Here is a 21,001-nt window from a genome sequence, read left to right on the forward strand (position 1 = left end):
CCGATTTCTATCCTACTGCTTTATTTTGTTCTTTTCTTCTCTGCAGAATGAAAGTACAACCCGTAGCCTGTGTGTGTTTGTCCGATAATGCAGGGCAACGCTGTGCAATCTGTAAACAAACGGTCACACATGATTCCTGGCTAAATGCAAAGCACAACGTGAAACAGCAGCGTAAAGTAAAAACTTAAGGTGGCCCTGAGAGATCAAAGCACTGCAACTTACAAAAACAGACAGAAACATAGACAAATACAAGCAAGATGAGAAAATATCATCAATATAATAATAAAATACTCAAAACACAGCTAAATACTCACAATACAAACAAATAATCACATTACAGCCAAATACTCACATTACAGCCAAATACTCACAATACAACCAGATACTCACAACTCAATAAAATACTCACAACACAACCAAAAACTCACATTACAGCCAAATACTCACAATACAACCAGATACTCACAACTCAATAAAATACTCACAACACAACCAAAAACTCACATTACAGCCAAATACTCATTACACTACTAGATTTTCTTAACATGCTCAACTACTCAGAACACAGCCAAACATTCACAACACAAACAAATACTCACATGGAACACAACATAACAGCAAATTTGCTTGTTGTTGCCATGGTTAATGACTCTCCATCAGTTAAAGTTGGCTAATCCCTTATTTGATTATTCGGTTGAGTTGCTGCACATATGTAATCAAAGTGATGAAGACATTTCCCCATTTGCACGTGTTTGTTTAATTTGTGTTTTCTTTACTTGTAGTGCGTTGAGCTCCTAGCGCCACCGTAACAATCACAACAAAAAGTCTGACCACCACACATCTTGTGACCGCTGAAAAACACCAGGGAAACAGAGGGAGGAAGAAGGACTGAGTGAGGGAGAGGAAGTGCATTTGAAAAGGAGAGTGAATGCTGGCGAGAGGAGCGGAGCTCAGTGGCTGTGGCGCAGGGAGGTCTGGCCTTTACAAATCCCTTCTTTTTTGATCTCTTCATCCAGATGAAAGAACAGCGGCAGGCAGGATTATGAGGGACAATTGCGCTTTCTCCCCCAAAACCCTGACTTGATCGGCTTTTACGTGAGTCCTAATCATTTTCAATTAAGCACATTTTCTGACATCTCGTAATAACTGCAGTGTTGGTCTTAAAACTCTCGAGCCGCCACAGCGCTCCCCCGCAGCCCTCTTTTCGCTAAACCTCTCATTCCCAGACAGCGTGTGTGTCATGTCTGCTGACAATCTGAATAGGCAGGAGCTGCAACTTGTTGTTAAGGTACCAAATAACTGTTTAAGAGATGCTTGACAAGGATGTTATTTGGTGCTTTGATTGAATGTGCTTTTGTGTCACTGAAGCATTGAATTAATGTCTGTTTGTTTGTGGACACTCCTGGGATCCTCCGCAGGGACAATTTCTTTTGTTTTGGTATTTGCTTTTGGTATGATAATCAATACCTAATCCAACAGGTATTAGGTCCACAAGGAATTATTGTAAACTAACGTCCTTTTCCCCCTCTGCTCATTTACCAGATGCTTAATTCCACTCAAACTTTGCAGCTCTGTGTCTCCTCGAGGAGTTTGACTGAGACGGACAGCACCATTAGCGTCCTCTGGACCAGCTCCCAACCCTGACAACCAGTCACAGCTGGCAATAGCAGACAGAGGAGTGGATCCTCCTTTCCTTCAGTTTAGCCAGGGAGAGGTGAAACAAACGTCCATCACTTACTCACTCAGTACGCAGCGGGGCGGCTGGCTGCTTCTGAGGATGGACAAGCAACGGATGGAGAGATGGAGGGAAAATGCCACTCAGTCAGAAGTGACAAGAAAAGTGAACAGACTTTAGAGGACGATGCATAAATTAAGATAAAACCCCCCAAAATTGATTTTTAATCTTTGCACTTTTCTGGTCAAAACTAGTTTTCAATGAGTATGTGCAATGCAACTGGGACAAAGCTATTTTAGAAGGAAATATTGCACTTCTCCGCACTCCTCTGTTTATTATTACTAAATATTATTATTATTACAAATAAAACAGCTCATAACTTAGCATAGCTTTCTTATGCCAAAACTTACAAATCTTATTTAAACTCTCAAGTAAAGACCATAATAAACAGGTTTTCTCAGACACACATGCACGCACGCACGCACAGACACACACATTGATCTATTCAGCATTATGCCAGTCTGCCAGTGGCTGTCTGTCATTATCAGCTTTGATAATGTCTAACAGTGTCTTCAATAAAGAGCCCTAACAGGATGAGTTTGTTTCCCCAGCTCCCTGCAGCTCATTGGCTGGTGCCTCCACTTCTAATCACCTTTCATTACAGCCTTCTGATCCCCAGCTTTTCTTTGTACCTCACACTCTATCGTCTTTATTTTCTGCTCTAATTGCATGTGAGAGATGCCCCCTTTGATTCTGCCTCCATGCCAAAGTGCTATCAGGGAGAGAGTGTCGAAAAGTGTCATGTGCGTCTGTCTGCTTTGAGGATGAGGGAGCCGCGCATTCACCCGCTGAGGACAAACCCGCCTCTCCCCGAGATATGACGTATCTATCACCGGCTCAGAGGACATCAGCGCTGTCTGTCAACATAATGGCAAAGGGTAGGGGGTAACAGGATTGAAGAGGGGAGGGGGTGAAAGGAGAAAACGTGAAGATAGCTGCTTTGAATTGCACACTTAAAGCAAAGCATTCAGTTGTGTGTTGTATTTACAGAGAAATGCGACCATGATGCACCGGCCTCGTCTGGCTTGTTTTTACCCGTTCTCTTTTCATTCTTGTCTAAAACCTGAACAGAACACGGACTTCTCTTACATTTTTTCCCCTTTTTTTTTTTTTTTCAAATGTCATCATTTGTTGCTGTTCAGTGGAGGTTGTGTACCCACCATGTTAGGCTTGTTCACTGTCAGCGTTTAACCTTTTCAATGTGATGTCTCCGAGACCTTTGGTGGCCAGTGTGCGGCTGTAGAAAGGCTTATTTTCAGTGGATTTTATATTCCTGCATGTTTCCTCTGCAAAAAAACTCATTAAATACACAAGTTCACGAGAAAAAACTGCACACGGGGCACAATTACATAATTTTGTGGCTCGGCCTTTGAAGAAGTATCGCTCTAACAAGGGTCTTATTTTGGTAACAAATTCATGGAAGGGCTCTTGAGTGGCCTGATATCTGTTCATTGTTAAGCCAGTGTTCCAGGATGGGGAGACATGAGCAGGAGAGACACAGGGAGACCTCACTCTGACAGAATCTAATCAAGAGTTGTCCTAACATATTACAACTGACTTAAGCTCTATCTTCCCTCCTGGTTAAGTCTCACTCACTCAGAATCAAAATAACCGGGAAGACAGAGACAAGGGGAGAAAGCGAGACAGAGAGGGAAGATTAGGATGGTAAGAAAAAAAAAAAGAAAGACAAAAAACACACACACATCCCTGTCTGACTGAAATGGAAGACTACTTCCGGCTCCAATTTCGGCATATAACAGGGCAAGCTGCGGAAAGATAAATGAGCTCTTCAGCACCAAGAGGAAACTGACTCTTTATCTGGCACGGCACTATTTACTGACATTAAGAATGATAATATCAATCAGCAGGCTGTCAGCAACCCAAGTGGGTTGTGAGGAGAACAAAGGTGCCACTGTCTCTCTTTTGATATATTTACAAGGAGATGTTGATGTACCTGCCATTCAGGTGCAAATAATGTCATCACCACAAACCCGGATCAGGGCCTGCTGCTCCACCTTCGTGATGAATAAAACTGCCCAGGGCTCTTTCCCAAAGCTGGTGTTCATGGCCAGGAAAAATAAAGCTGACGGGTTAATGAGCTCGCAATCAACACAACGAGAAGAGCAGCGGAGCACCAGCATGTCTGCACTCCTCGTCTCCCCCGTGAAATATAGCTGTGGGTAACAGATTTTTTTTCTACTGTTAGTAGTGATGAGCAGGAGAAAACACATGGCAGCAGCATCAGGGAAGCGTCTGTGTAATTACTTTTGGCCATCTTTCAAACCTTTCCCTCTCAGGAGAGAGATGTGTGACAACATATGACAAGAAAGCCAACAGGCTTTCCATACAGAATAATGGAATCCATCATCACTGAGGCAGACACACCTGTCTGGCTTTGAGAACAATGCCACACTGCCTATTTATTAGGTGCCAGAAAAGTTTATGTTTGTTCGGTGACAGTGACAGCAACTTGATCCTTTTCATTTTTTTGGAAGGGGGATCTCAAGCTTCGAGAAATGGAGGGAGGAGGGGAAAGTCTGACTCACATATTTTCTTCTCGGTGGTGCACACTGACTTCTCTTTCTTCCTGATAGCTGTCTGCTAAGGAGTCAGAAGACAAATAACAAAGACTGTCATTCTCCAGGAGGCTTTCACTAATTCTTTTTCCTCCACCAACACAAAAAAGATACATGTTATATCCTTTTGACACTTCCAAGTCCTGCACCATCTTCCCTGGATTTGCCAGATATGGAATTGCGTAGCAAAGTAGGGAGCAGTTTTAATTATTCATGCTACTTTGATATCTGGATCCACCACAAACATACCTAATAAGAAAACTGATTTCATGACTGGCAGAATCCACCAGAATCATTTCATACAAAATTAGAAAAAAGCAATGAAATGTAATTAAAAATCTTTTAAATTGATACGATGCAAATACCTGACAGTTGTTTTGATACTTGGAGACGGATTTGACATTTTCCCTTTTATTCATCAGGGAATTTTATACCAGGGGGGAAAAATTAGTTGAAGAAGGACAAAGGTTGTGACTTCTCACAAACTTATAAATGTCAAAATTTACTTTTAAGATCAAGAAACCTAGATTACGCCATACAGTCTGCTGTCACTGCTCAGTGGGCTATCAATTCTGTCTGACTGTCAGCCAGCCGTGATGACGGAACAGCGCTGGCTGTCATCTTAACAGTTAATAATTAGGCTTCCTCCTGCCACTAAACCGAGTGCCACGATGACAAAAGCCAGTGGCAACTGAGGTGGCGGCTTGGCTGCCACATTATAAATAGTCTGACCGGATGATTAATGAGAGGGGCCACGGAGCTAAAGCAGCAATCTAGCACGCAGACAAAAGCTTCCCGCACAGCTGCCTGTGCACAAAAAAAAATTAAACAAAACACAACAAGACAAGCCCTGTCCCCAGATAGGAACAAGAATTGAGGCAGAGTGGCAGGGAAAATGGAAACATGCCAAGTAAATAAATTATTGAATTTCGACCAACAGCTTATGAAGACTTTATTTAACCTCCAAGCGCTTTAGGGGGGATCCTCATTAACATTTTGACACACTCAGTTGAATGGCAGGGTCAGGCAGGTTCAGAGGAGGTTCAGAGGAGACGAGCAAATTCTGTCAGCACGACAGAGCTGTCATTTTTTCCTGCGTATAAGCCACGCCAAAAATCTAATTTGTTTAGAAGAGACATTTAGTTTCCAAACAAAGGCTGGTGGAGGAAAGTTTCAATGACAGCAAAGAGGCCTCTCCACACGCCCCCTGATCCACATCCTGGGAAGGACCGACTTGTTGTGTATAACACTGTTTTAAAAGGCATGTCATAGTGTTATAAAGTGTTGTTGTTTAGCATTACTGGACTAAGATATATTTTAAATAGTTAATTTACAAAGTAAAACATCCATCTGTTAAGGTTATGAAATTTCCTCTGCTCATTTCTGTTTTTTGACGGTGAATCATATTCTCCTCGCTGCTTCCATCGCCCACCTTTATGTCACTCTGCAGTAATGTGGGCAGAGCATCTCCACTGTTAATGTCACCCTTTACTATTTTCAAATTATACTCATCAAAGCGGACGTATCACACCAATCAAAGGATGACAGCGAACAACAGTGACAGTATAGTGACAAATGTCTGTTTCTCGCTCTCAAGGGACAAACAAACATGGATGCTCTATACTGCTTCAGGTCAACAATTACCTTGAATATTTGGATGTACGGCTGCACCAAGCCGTTTGATGGGCCTTATTCTTTCCCTCCACTTTGCTGTGCTCAGCTGGCGAGGCTCTCAGTCATCACAACATCTCCTTTTAATGCCCCTGACAGGGGGTTATTTGCTCCCATATATGTTTTCTCTCCAATTACACCATGGCAGGCTGGAGGCTGCCAAGCCACGCCGCTGAGATGCTGATGGTCACCTCTTTGACTAGTCCTTCCTGCCTCCTGCACTATATTTTTCATCTTTTTTAGATTCTATTAGAGAGAAGGACTCTCTCATTTGTCCGTCCTTGGCCCAAAGTGTTGTTTAACACCTGACAAGCATCAGCACCACAATGTCAACCACTATTTGGCGAGAAAGGTAGCATTGGACATTTGTTCTCTGTCTGGCTGTATATCTAGGAAGAATATGGCGTGAGCATTCTAGACTAAAAGTAATAAGATTCAGATGCATCCATGGAGAAATAACTGTCCAAAGCAGCTGCTGTAGCTGGGGCAGTCATGGGGATTTGAATTAGTATACACACTTTCTTAATTATCTAAAAACATTTCAAATTGAATATTCAATGAAAAGCACAATAGTAATCAGCAAGACACATTCATTTGTATAATTTGCTTGACTCTTTGTGGCTGTTTACAACAATCAGGCTGATCAAAGAAAAAGTAAAATGATACCAAGGGACTGATATCTCAAATATACAGCATGCAAACCCTGTGAATCAATAGAGCAAAACAGACAGCATTTGTGAGTATAGCTTTAAGCTAAGTGGGATGCCAAATGCAAAAGCTGCCACTGATACCACAATGAAAAATGCATGATTTCAGAGAGAGAACGCTTTTATCTACGAGGCAAGATCAATAGTGGGAAGGGGTTATGGAATCAAAGTTGTTTTGCTGGTGCAGTAGTTAACTGACAATCTTAAAAACATCTGAACACAATTTGCGAGAACAAAGCGAGCTAAAAAGACAATTGGAGGAGAGTGAGGTGAAGTTCCGTGGGTTGATAAACTTTCTTTTCACACTCAAGGAGGCGATATCAAACGCTGAGTGTACAGGGCAATAGGAGTCAGATTCGTTTACCGCTGACGAGCCTGGCGCAGGATCAGTGATATGTTTTCTTTGTTTCGCCGCTTGAACAGCAGAAAAAATTAAAACTGTAATCGTTACAACATCTAAATCGAGACACTACATTTGACTCTTTAATAATCCACCTAGTTATTGTTGTACCGACAAACCACAATCCAATTCCACACAATTTCAGGCCCGTGCTTGTGCCCTAAATAAAGATATAAAACACAAATGGGTTCGTTCCAAAATAAATCTTGCTCGTACTCGACTAAAATAAATCCTCGGGCCCACCCTTAAGCAACATCCCATCATTGATTTCAACATGGTGCTGACAGTGCTAATTATTCTGTAACTCGCGCCTCGCCTCTGTTCTGACCTTCGCCCCGTGAGTGGACGGAGGAAGAGCCAGTAGCTTTCAGCAGAGGCTCGGGCCTGTCTGCTCCGAGAATGTCAAAGGAGATAGACGAGAGAAGAGGAGGACGATAGAGAGAGGTAGAGAATGAGAGAGAGAGACAAGAAGGGGTCACAGAGGAGAAATAGAGACACAAGAGAGCAAGACAGACAAGAGAGGGAGACACAAAGAGAGAGGGGGGGAATGAGAGAGGGAGAGCGGGGCAATGAAAGTGAGTGAGAATGACTGACAGACAGACGGAGGAGTCTTCACAGGCAGAGAGAGGAGGTTCAGGCCACAGAGGGACCTGGTGAGAAAGCGAAAACAGATAGGAATCTGAGTTTTTCACTCCGCGCCACGGCTAACAGCTAGCAGCTACCCTGTCACCGCTGCCTAAACAAGCCCAGTGTTTTCATCTCCATATACACAACGCGGCACTCTGTCTTTTCTTCTGATGGAGATCAGATGTATAAATTATGAGCAGCTGACAAAGTCTACTCCAGCGCCGCCGGCGTCTCATCAATCACTAGCCTGTGTGTCAGCAGGTAACTGACGTGGCCCCTGGAGGCACAGCCCCCTCTTTACGTGTGTGTTTTCGTGTGCAAAAGTGTGTGTTTGCAACCGTGCAATTGGGGCTTTTGTACATGTCTGAGAAGTGTGCCTGTGTGTGTGTGCATGCGTGTTTCCGCCATGTGAGGAGGTTGTGTGAACAGCTGATTCGGTCTCAACCCCTCGCTGAAAGAGACAAAAAAGATGAAGAAATACACACAATTTGCACAAAGGTGAACACATAGGTTATAGTGTTGTATATAAAGTTATCTGCTGAAGAGAAAAATGAATGGAGAAGGTTGAAGCAGTGAAATAAGCTACAAAAAAAACATGAAACTGGGAAGCAATTCACTGGGTGGAGACCTGGATGCTGTAAAAAAGCCAGTGGTAGACCACCCACTGTGATTATTGGTTTTAACAATTTTCCATGAACCTCAGTTTCCCCTGTAGACAAACCATGCATGCTCTAGACCTTCACTTGTGACAGACAAACATGCAAAGAACCACTTTCCTATTTATTTCGCAGATATTATGAACGGGAAAACTTGAGGGTTTAACAGATCATTGCTAAAGTAAGCAACATAATTACACCATGTGTCAGCAAAACCACCGTAATTACAAGCTGCAAGTTGTCAGTGTCTGATTTCGCATCTCTCCCGATTACAGGCCAGTCTTCTCACCACTCGTGTTTACCAGCATTAAGGCCTAATTTCATTGCAGTGATTACAAACTGTACTGTCCAAACAGAGCAGATTACATCAGGATTACACAGTGTTGATGAAAATAAGAGAAAAAGCATTTGATGATTATAAAAGAGGCCTTTTCAGTTAACACTCAATTTTCATTCAAGGACTGTATGAAAAAAAATTCCACATTGCATTCAACGAAACATTAATTCCTCCAGGACTAAACTGGTGTATAACCTCAAACCACATTGCTGCAAAATTACACAATGTTTGTGTACACGGCCCAAAGCAGGTAGCTTTTGCTCGCGCACACCGTATCGATCCGCTGTCTTGAAGTGAAGTTCAAGAGGGAGAGAGTGAAGCAGAAAGATTTTGACTCCCCACGGGGACAGGAGAAAGCAGCTCATCTCGGCACCAAAGAGAAGGAGGGCTGTCATGTTCTGTGTGATGAGCTGAAAGACTAGAGGCGGCCTGGAGCGGCGGGGTTTTTCTTACCCCCATAAACAAACCTCCAAAAACAAACAGTTCCACCCCACAGAGAAGTAGATGGGACAGTGAGACAAGAGGGAAGGGCAGACAGGTGTCGGGAAAGAATGACATCTGTGACAGAGGGCACTAAGAGGGAAGCTGGAGGAGATGAGAGGAAGCGCTGGAGACAAGGGTGTTTTCATGAAAGACGCGTCAGACTCGCTGTCTCTGTCTTTCTGTCCTGCTGGTTTGGATTTTAGGCTAGGACTTCATATTTTGATTACCCCGATATCTCATGAATTATGTACGGTACACCATTAGCATTAGTTAGAGCCATTGTGAGTATCAATGATACCATTGTTTCATGGGGGGGTCAAGTCCTGAGACACATTATCTTTGAAAAACCCTTCTAGAGAGAAAGAAAGAAGATGTCTGGAATTCAGCTGACAAAAGCACTCAGTCGTCCTGAAATCTGATGAGTCTGACAGGATGTGAGCCCATCTGATCCACTGCCATCTCAATACTCCCTTACAGGCACGGGAAGATAGGATGGACAGGCTGCTCCTCACCGTGCTTTTAGCTCAGGTGTGATGAAAGTCAGAGCCGCGGCGGCTCGGCCCACCTCTCGGATTACCCCGAACACGTCTGGTGATGGACACTGCCAGTTGGCAAGATAAAAGCTGGGAAGTGATGCCCGTTGTGCCCCATCCATCTGCCTGTTGCACGGTAACAACATATCAGGTGAGCCCTGGGGGATACCCATTACCATATCATATTAACTGTCTGGGTTACGGTTATAGGTCTAAAGATAAAGGATAGATCTTACAGCATGGAACAAAATGGGTTGGTGATACAAGGTCAACACTGTCAGTTTGACTGTGGACATCTCTGGCTCCTCTGGGAGCAGTTTTTCACCAATAGGTAAAAGAGAACAGGGGAGACAGACAAACAGTAATAAAGAGAAACACAGATCCATTGTCTGTCAGAGGAGCTTTGTTTGCCACCCACCACCAAAGTACGTGTACTTCCTGTATTCACTTAATCAGACTTGATGAAATGACAAAGCTTTGTTGCACACTGCCTGGAGAAGCTATCCTTGAAATGAAATATGTGTTACTAATCATGACTTAAAGTACATCTCACAGGATATCTTATTACAGACCTTTACAGCTCACTGGCTCTGATTCAATTCCTTAAGTATGGTACAGTACATAGAAGTCAGACCTATTTGAAGAAGAGGTGTTATGAATCTGTCAGCTTGCCAGACGCAAATAGAAAATGAATGAAACTCCCAGAGGTTATAAGACCTTTGATACCCATGAAAGATGCAAATAATTTGACTTTGAACATTTTTAAAAATAAATCTCAGGGTGATAAAAAAATGTATGAACTTCACACTCTTTGTTTGAGCATGTAAAGGATTTAGTGGATGGAAGTTTGCACCTTCAGTGAGCTTTCATCTCCACGATAAAACCCAGGGAAAATGGTAGATTCTTTACAGACTGACACACTGTGGCATTAAGAGTCTTTGCCCACTTCACTGCCCATTCAGGCCCCGCTGTCCAGTGCCAATCTTTCACAGCTCTCTCCAGCATGAATGTCAGAAGAATGCCGCCTGAGTGTCACTTGACCCCACTGACCCCGCCACGACCTCCAGTGAACCCTGGGTGGCCCTCACGCTTTCACATATTCCCACTACTGAACAACAATGTCTCCTCCACCTCCTCTGTCTCAACGTTGTCCAATTCTCCCATCACCCTGCTAACCACCCTGCTTCTCTCATCCCTTTTTTCCACACCTCTATTCAAAAGAGAAAAAAAAAAAAAGCCTCTCCACCAGTAGAAAACACGGACGAGTAACGAGTAGCATTTCAGGCTGCGATTGTCTGGGAAAGGAAAGTGTTTGTGAAATGCAGAGTGGGAGCGATTGTGTGGAGTTTGGAAAGATGCACAGTGTAAGTGTAAGGGTTCACTTCAAACTTATAAAGAGAACAGATAAACAACTACTGACTAATTCCTCAAACTTTGGAAATAATATCTTGTGAACTATTGATCTTATTAGCTTCACACTTGACATGTGGGTCCTCAATGTCCTCAGTGCAGTGCAAGTTGGATACGTTCAATATTAATACAATTTAAGTAAACAGACGACTAGTGTTCTGTAGCAGTGGGGTAGAGCACTGTACCATAAGTTGGCAGAAGGAGTTGAACAGGTCTTCTTTTAAATATGCGTAGTGGCCAATAATATCTGGCCAGACAGATTATTTGATGACACAGACATTCAGGGCAACAACATTCAGTCACAGAATCACTTCCTCTTTATCAAGTTGTCTTAAAAGTATAAGCACATTGTCTGCTCTGTTGCTGTAAGGCTTTAGTGCTGAATTACAGAGCTTTAATTTGAAAAAGTTCTTAAAAAAGATGTCTTTAGATTGTTGTCAGTTGGTTAACAGACCTATGAAATAATAGACATGTAATGTATGAAAAGATAACAGGAATTTTATTAAAAAAAAAAAAAAATGTTCCCAGATAAACCAGGTAGGATGAGCACAACTATTTCTAACCTCACTCTCAATACACTTACAATAAAGTGACAGTATATTGTAGATCTGTTTGAGGAGGACTCACCGATAACTAAAACCCTGTGTAAGGGGCCGCACATTATTATAAAGAGTGAGACTGAATTCACAAGATTGATTTTGTTAGACTTTTGACATATTGTACAATCCAGTCCAGTCGCAATAAAGCCAAAGAGCTCAATGCTCTTTGAAACAAACAGCTTTTCACTATCAAACATCCCAGAGCAATTTTCTCCTAACATTAAGTGATTTCCTCAGGCTATATGCGTGTGCTTCTGACATTATTGAAACTGTACGTTCCCGCTCTGTCACTCAGACGTTCGGCTCCTGACAAGTTAAACCCTTAATGCACCAGATTTGACTGGTTAATCCAGCGGGAAACCGTCCTTTTTGTCTCTCAGGTGGAGAGGTCACACAGCGAGGCCCGGCTTCCTTCAACCTACAGTATTCCTGCCGCCTTAGCCTCCAACCTAAACATGCTCCAGCCCTGCATCATTGGCCTGCCCTCACCCCCCCTCTCTCAGCCGTCTATACCCACATGCATGCATAAGTCGGAGGTGTCAAGACTACCTGTCTCAACAGCACCCCCCTTGCCTGACCTGCGGATAGCCCTCAGGGACATTAATTATAGAGTAGTCTGACTTGTTGAGAGGAGAGAGACAGACAGAGAGAGAGTGCGAGCGAGCGAGTAAGGCAGAGAGACACAGGGAGTGAGAGACAGAGAGAGGGAGCAGAAAAAAGATAAATGCAGAGATGTTCTTACAGAAGCTGTCACCTCCTAATCATGTCATCCTGCTGTACAGAGGTGATGCTAAGGCTTTACTCGATCGGGTTTCCCATTCATCACCGGGGCTGGATGGTGGTGGAGGTGTTGGAGGATGAGGAGGATAACTATTGATTTCCCACAGAGTTCAAATTTTAACTTATGTCCTAACTGACAGAAGCACAAAAATACATCTTAAAGATTTTAAAGAAAGATTACTCTCATGCATAAGTGTCTCTCTCAAATGTGGATCTCAGACTGGCCCTGCCATTGAATTTGAAATATCCATTGGCTATTCCTGTCATCGTACCGTGTATATGCGACGGATCTGTCTGTTTACGTAATGCAAAGTTGAAATATTACATTGCCACTTAAAAAAAGCTGCTGCATTCATCTCTGAGTGTTCAATACTGTGCTTGTGTACACAAACACAGGGATCTATGATAATATGACATTTCTCTATGTGTTTTAAAGATGTTGTGCGGACAGCCACGTCGACTGTGCAAGCGCGAGCTGCCACCACATGATCAGAGAAATCTGCCCAAACAAATGGGAGCTTCTCTCGTGCATTACTGCGTTAGATTAGACGACTCCCGGTCATTTGATTCCCCACCGTCTCGACAGCTCCTGTTTCTAATGGCCCGAGTGGGATTTCACAAAACGCAAAACAGGGAGAGGTCAACGTGTTTGAAGGTTACCCCTGTCGGGGGAATCAAAATAAATAACATTCAGGTGTGCTATTCTCTGTCAGGGAAGCGTCTTAATGATGCCAAGTTAACACATACTAAATAACAGTGTCTCCCTACGCATTGACAGCCTCAGAAATAATTGACCAGCGTGCTCCAAACTGAGACGCAGTAGACAGAGAATTCAATCCTGCAGCTGACAGATCCCATTGAGCATGTCACTAGATTTTGCATTATACACAAAGCAATGTCAGGTCAGGGATGCGGCCTCCCGCTAGTTATTTGCGATTGCATCTCTGAGGGCAAATTACCTGGCTCTCCATAATATGGTCTAGTTAACTAATTTCATGACGGCGGCAACATCTTATAAGAAAACTCTCAGATACCGCATGTCAAAAACATGACAGACTTTTTTCTCCCCCCTGTTTTTTTTTTTTCTTTTCTCCAAATGCTTGGCAGCCTCTCAACTATAGAGCTCATATTCAATATCCTCTCTCGGTGTGTCGAGGACACCTCTAATTCCAGACAAAGACGTACTGCTGAAAATGAACAAAAAAAGAAATATAACCTTATTATGTTTGAAGGCTACCAGCAGTGTGTCATTTCATCCACAAGTTCCCATGCAAAAAAAATGACTGCTGGGGGCGGTGGGGGTTGTAAACCGATGTAACATAGTTCTGAAGCTTTTAGTGAGGAAACAGTGAAATCCATTATCCCTAGGACCGCTGCACATTGACAAGCGCACACACACAATATACAAAGTACAATATATGGTGTCCTGTCACTTTGTTGTTATACATGTGTAAATCATTCACTTTCTGTCAGAGAAGAGGCTCCGACAACAAAACCTCACCTCACCAACGGGGTCACGGAGAAACTGAATCCCACCGTAGACAAAGCATAGTTTTACCTGCGAGAGCACGGCCTGCCACTGATAGCAACAAAGATGACAAAAGCTCAGTGATGGTGTGAAGACTGCCTTGAAGCTATGCAGTGCAGGGGGGACAATACAGGCACGTAGAATACCCCCCCACCCCCACCCCATGGAGTGTCTGTTTTAAAGTTCACAAAGCAGCACCAAGGTCTGCAGCTCCTTTTCTTTTCTCTCTGTCTCCTTTTTTTTGTACGTGCTCCCATTCAGCTAGACGGTGTGGCCTATCATCGTCGCGACAATGACAGTAGGTGGAAGCGCTAGCTTTCATTACACAAAGTATAAATAGTGTAATCTATCAGCCCTGCCAATCAGGATGATTGATTATGGGCTGTCAGGGAGGAGAGTGACACATTAGAAAAGTTTGGTTAACAATGCCTGTAGCTGGTGTGGGGCTGCTGCCACCCGGCCCAGTGATTAATGTGTTGTCAGCTTGTAATCCCACACCCACGCTTAATGAGGCAAGAATTTATCATCTCGGCAGAGTGGCAGATGTCAGGGGGAAAGGAATCCAAGTGGCTGGAAACAATATACTTTTTCTAGCTTGTGCTTGACATGTCTGACAAGCTCTAAAAACCACAAAGAAGGCCTGTGTAAGCACAAACTTCAGCGGAGTGACTTTCAGCTCCGTGGCTCCGTCCTTCTGCCGCTGAAAGAAGACTCCCTCTCCATTAACACGGGGCTGGAGAACAGACACGACTGGTATAATGGAATAAAGCCCCAATGATCCAGCGCACTGTGGGGGGGGAGAAGTCCGGTGCCACCCTGTTTGTGCATATTTAAGGGAAAAACATTTGCGCTCTCACACAAATTAACTCAAACTTTCAATTTGGTCCCATGGTGAATCACACACAAACCACATCCACCACATCCAGCACAGATTTGAGGCTCTAGCATTCATTAACTTCTCTTAATAGCACAGCAACATCTGCATGTCATAAACAACAACAACTTTACTTGAATTATCTGATAAAAATCTGAATGTGAATTAAAGCGAAGCGGCCTCGAGTGGGTGCAACATGACAATCAACTTCAAAGTAAAGAATAAATGCGGGTGGTGAAATAGTGATTAATGTGCGCTGTCAACATCAACTAAAAGAGACAGGCTGAGGAATAACTGATCTCTTTGAAAGATTTAAAGTTTGGCACAATTCTGAGTTAACACCCTGTGGGGTAGGAGGTGGAAGAAAGAGATGGATTTCTTTCTTTTTTTTTTTCCAGAGCAACAGAAAACACTAAGCCAGCTGTCTCTCATTAGACTAGCAGCATCTTCCTGTCACCAAACAGACCAACAGGGAGGATTAGCTCTGATTGGACTGATAGGCCAACGCACAGGGATGCTGCACTATGTAATAGCTAAAAGCATCATTTGATAAGAAGTGTAATTGAAGCGATGCCTTAGTGGCTATAATTCTGCAGTGCATGCACAGGGATTGAGGGGTTGTGCAACACATTGGCATGTAATGAAAGAAGGCTCAGTTTTACAGGCCTGCGTGTGCAGAATTTACTTTACATATGTCCAAAGAATTATGTGTTCAATGATCCTAGAAGGAGGAAGTGTGTTATTTCCCTGTAGCTTTCAGTGTCTGAATGGAACTTTGAAAACAGCATCTTACTATAAAAAACTTGGCCCGTCCCAAAGGCAAATAAAGGATCTCGTTGGAACGTTATGTGTAAAAAGCAGAAAAAGCTTTGTAGCCTGCCAATCCCAGGCACTCAATATTATTACGCTCATAAAAAGTTAACAAAGGCTTACATTTTAAAGATAAAAAGGAGGAAAGTTACGTGAACGATCGCACGATTTGTAAAAGTTTATGAAAACTTTATATCAAAATGGGAGACGTCTCATTATGGCTGGCCAGCCCTGGCCTGTTTTCTGACAGGCCTCAAACTCCACTGCTAAACACGAGAGACGGCGAGACAACAAATGCTTCGCCGCAGAGGCGCTCCATCTCAGTGCAGGATGCCAACAGGAAGAGAGGAAAATAAGTTAACGCAACGCGGCCACTTCAGCGTCTCATAAAAAGCCCTTACGAAAACACGTTTGTTTTTTTATGCTCCGCTTTTAGTTCTCCCACCCCCTCCGAAAAGAAAAGAATAATGCATCTATCATTTTGACTCGTGAGAGTGACGTGACACTCAGGTCATACACCCCGTGTCTCCAGGCTTTGAAAGAGGCAATAAATCAATCTTGGCACTATTACTAACAATTAATTGTGCTTTAAAGTTTTACAATGTGTTTATGATATGCACGGCCTGGGTGATTTATGTGGACAGTGTGAGTCACTCCCACTTAATTGCTGTTGTTTTCCTGGCTTATAACCCCTGTGTGACCTCTTGGTTTAAGCTGCCAGAGTAATCAGAACTGGGCCTGTTAGGCCGGTGTGAGCACTGAACTGACTCACACTTCAGCAGTCGTTTACCGACAAACACACACACACACACAGGTCTGCATGACTCACACAGACACTAACAGACACATACACATACCTGAGAGAACACGTGGCTCTCCCCTGGAAATATCTGACACAGGCACAAAGTGTACTTCATCCATCACGCAAACTAAACACGTTTGAACAATTATAAACAGCTGTTTTAACATTTAGGATACGCTGTCATTAAGAGACGGAGAACAGCCGCGTCTCATGTGATGCAATTAACAGATAACAAGACATTATGTAAGAGGGGAAAGAACATCATTTGAAAGCGAGCACATCACAATCTGTCAGCGAGTTTATTTGTCTGAACATAAAGCAGACAGGCACTCGCTGTGGTTTCATTTTGCCCACAACTCCCACTCAATCCGCAGCTCTGTCCTCAGTCAACCTACTGTATACGTATTGATTCAGGAATGTGCCATGAAAGAAAGGTGACAAATCAGGGTCGTGCATGTGTAACAGCCGACGCAAATGCAGAATCTAGCAGAGAGCGAGGACTGGTAATAAACTTGCTTCCACAGCAATCTGTCGAGTTGTATTTCCTTCCCCTGTTGAGAACCATATTCTTTGAGTTTTCTCCGAGGACACATTTGTTCAGTAAAATGATTCAGCTAACCCACTGAAGGCACATTCACAAAGCGCTATATTGCATGCTGTTTGTTATTTTTGAGAGCTTCGGGGAACTCATAACTCTCAAGCACACAGATGAACGTGGCAACATACTTTACAGGATACATTTGAGACTTGAAAAGGAAGCCAAACAGCCAACTTATAGAAGAATTCCTCCTTATTTTCCAGAGTTGAGTTGCAAAGAAAAAAAGAGCCACAATCATGCATCACATAATGCACAATCATGGGTCTGAAACCATGCAGTCCATCTTAGATTTGGACCGCTCCCTTCAGTGTAAACTTAAAATGAACCGCTGTAAAATGAAGTAAAACAGGTTAGTGTCTAGGGAAGAAAAAACAGAACTGAAAAGATCCACTTGAGGACTTTCCTGGCTCTGTCACTGTCAATTCCCTTGAAGAACCGTTACCCTATGTGTGTGAGACTCATGGGACCTGGGAGCTGGCTTGAGCCACCCTGCAATGCAGTCTGCTTTACATTATACACAGAAGGATACGAGGAAAAATATAAACGTGTGTTCATGCTACAAAATCGAGTCAAATACTTCATGCAGGCAAAATCTAAGTGACATCTGAGGAACATTTATACCCGCTGACGTAGCTACTAGGCTGGGCTTAGTGACGGGGACCATGGGCTTACTTTATTCACTGTGAAACACTCTTGAACATGTGGCAAGGAGTAAATGTTATTCTACTAGTTAAATTTGCTACGCGCTCTTTTTTTTTTAGCAGCGCTCAGGATCTGAAAACAGAAAGTACTGTCACAGTGTTTTGATAGACACGGCCAGTTTAACCCAAGGGTTCGACAGCATAATATCGGGTCCGTGGCGGAGTGGAAGGAGGTGGCAGGGCCGAGCCAAAACTTACCACATGTATTTTCCGAAAGCAGCCCCAGCTCAGTCCAAATGGCTCTATGTGGTTTAACGCCATTTCACTCCATGACCTCTAAGTCCTCAAAGAGAATTATCACATTATAGCATTCCAACACGCCCAATTTCCCAAAATACAGCTCAAGGCTTTTCCACTCTGACTCTGCTTAGTGTTGTGGCTTTTGGGGGAAAACACTTCAATCGTACCCTCTGTGGTGTTTTTTTGTTTACTTCAGGTATTTATACTTTTTTTTTCTGCTCCGCTGCTCTCGTCTTTGTCATTTAGCCTCCGTTTCTGTCCAGCTACTTGTCATGTCCGCTCAGAAATGCAACATATCAAAAATGGAAAAGAGACAATTACCCCCCCACCCCCCACCAACAAACACACACACACACACACACACACACACACAACTATCCACCCCTCACGGCAAACATCAAAACATGCAGCCAAGTCATAGCCAGCAGTGTTACCGACTTAAGCCTTTTCAGACATGAACTCCGGAGAATGTCCGCACAATTAGGTCCAGACTTTCCAGAGTTTGCCTTTCACAGATATTCTGCGGTCAGTCGCATCCACAACAACAGAAAACGTCCCACAGCATTGAGGCAAAGGGTGGCGCAGCATATAGAGGCAGGAAGTAATCCTGAGATATTTGTATTTTGTTATCTTCAGTTTGACGTCTGTGTCAGTGGAGGATCTCCTGCTGTTTACGCACATGGGCTCATTTAGACATTAACCAGATGTTGGACTCGGGGGCTGGCAAGAGAAACTATGGAGATTGTCCGCAGCTTCAGACGTGAACATGTGTTCTATCGTACAGCCCATCAAGATAATTTCAGGAGATTATCTGGAGTTCTGTCTGAAAGCAGCTTTAGTGTCATGAACATTTCAGCATGAAGACAAGACATTGATGATTAAATAAATTAGAAAAGTCACAATATTATCCTCATTGTATAAACATGGGCATGGATTTTTATTTTTCACATTTTTTTGGTTCTTCATCTTTGAGATTTGATTCATTGGAAAATTTTTCTGAAGACTACAGCTTCTTTTGATACATTTTGCTCACACATCTCAACAGAGATTTTTTTATGTGAGTATGTCCCTCTTCCTGAAAATAACCGGCTGTTGACTGTCTGGTTGTGATTTAAGCAACACAGAAAACATTGGGAATGTATGAAAAGTTATGGTCCTCGGATTGTGCTAAGGACCATAACTGCTTTATCCGAACCATGTGGCGTCGCTCGGTGCCATGTCGTAACGGCATGATTGAAAGGGAGTTTAAACTGTGGTCACCATCCACTCTGATATGACTCATGAGAGGTCTCCAAAGTTCAGCACATTAACTATTCCAATACATTCACAGTGCAATGGAAACAATCTGATCGAGGAGCATTCTCTTCAGATTTATGCTGTCATCAACGGGCATGTATCACCGTAACCCTGCTGCAGTCACTGCAGTTTCTATGGTTTCAATTTAATCTACTGTTAACAGTAGGAAAGAGATTTGTCAAATCCCTGGTCTTAGAGGAAAAATAAGTGCACCAGGAGGAAAAAGCCTGTAAATGATACACACAGAGTTAAGTCGTTTCGTAAATAAATCTTTAAAACACATCTGTGGTCCTGTACATTTTCACCTCCAGTCTAATTGAGACTCAAATGGTAGCACACGCGACAGTAAGACAGCTCATTACCGTCCTTTGTAATGAAGCGAATGGCAGACACTGTACCATGAGCCAGTGTTAGGAGCAACACCCCGCTGTAGCAGACATAATAGCAAACACAAATATCTAATTACGCCGTAATCTCTGCTCGCTTTCCTGTTCTGTCACAGACGTTTTTTGCTAATTGGTGGCCCGCACTATTGGTCAGCTCACAATCACTCTGACGATGTGGACAATTAGAGCCGGGAGGTACTCATGGCTCATCGGGCCTGTGATGGTTGACACATCACATCTCATCTAACTCAAAAGAAGTGTTATGGAAATGCTGCTGTGCGCGTCGACATCGCAGAGCCCAGACACGGGATACCTCTGGGCGAAAGATCTCTCCACGCATTGTTCAGATGGACTCTGCTAATGAAGGAACCGAAGGAGAGGACAGCACAAAATACTGTGAGCAAGAAGACACATTTTCATCAAAGCTGGAACCTTTTACTTTGCATAATATACAACAGGTTCAAAGACACAAAAACACATCGTGTCAGCTCGAATCAGTGATTATCTCTCCTTTCATCTGCAGCACAGGAAAACATTTCCTCTCCACTGACAAGCTATGTAAATAAAATCCTATAAAGTGACTTTACCCTGCCAAGAAGCATTGTAGAGGTCCTCAGTTTCTTTTCATATAAAGCAGATGAACAGTGTTTTCATTCCACTTTTCTCCGTCTACCAAACATGCCAGGCTGGGGTTAAATTATTTCAGTGTTTCGCTTCCTCACTTGCCACTCGTGTGAAGAATCCAGAACAAAGCTCAGCATGAAGTGACACCAAAAGCTGATTGTCTCGAACAATAAATATTTTGTTTTCCTCGTGCACTTTTAAACCCGGACATGGACTCACATGCTTCTGATTTGTCACTGGATCCCTACACTCGTGCTACTCTGGATCCGTTTTTACCTCCCAGGCTCACTGTCGGAGCCCCAGAGGCCTTGAAATGACAAAGCCTAGCTAATCCAAACAGTAAATATTTTATGACCTTACAATTACATGAAATCAAACCTAGGCTAAAGCTGTTCATTTATATTGTATTATCGAAGGAGTAGGGGGAATAAATAAAGGGGGTGAAAAAGGGGTGAGGTGGGTATATCTGTGAACCTCCCGAACTCTAATTAGTCTGTGTGGCCCAAAACAAGAGAGGGAGGAATAAGTGCACGGGCTCGGGATAATTAAGCGATTGTGAGCGCCGTGTACGTGAGCTGTCACTCCAATCGCCAGCCATGTCACACTTGGCAACACAACAGCGACCGGA

At 43.3% G+C, this 21,001-nt stretch overlaps 1 protein-coding gene across 1 annotated transcript in view; it reads right to left on the bottom strand.

Annotated features, from left to right (window-relative positions):
* The window catches only part of lrmda (leucine rich melanocyte differentiation associated), a 196,168-nt gene that overhangs the window by 39,990 nt on the left and 135,177 nt on the right, over positions 1-21,001 (bottom strand). The window lies entirely within an intron of this gene.

This window comes from Paralichthys olivaceus, chromosome 14 (genome assembly GCF_024713975.1).
Source record: "Paralichthys olivaceus isolate ysfri-2021 chromosome 14, ASM2471397v2, whole genome shotgun sequence".
NCBI lineage: Eukaryota > Metazoa > Chordata > Actinopteri > Pleuronectiformes > Paralichthyidae > Paralichthys > Paralichthys olivaceus.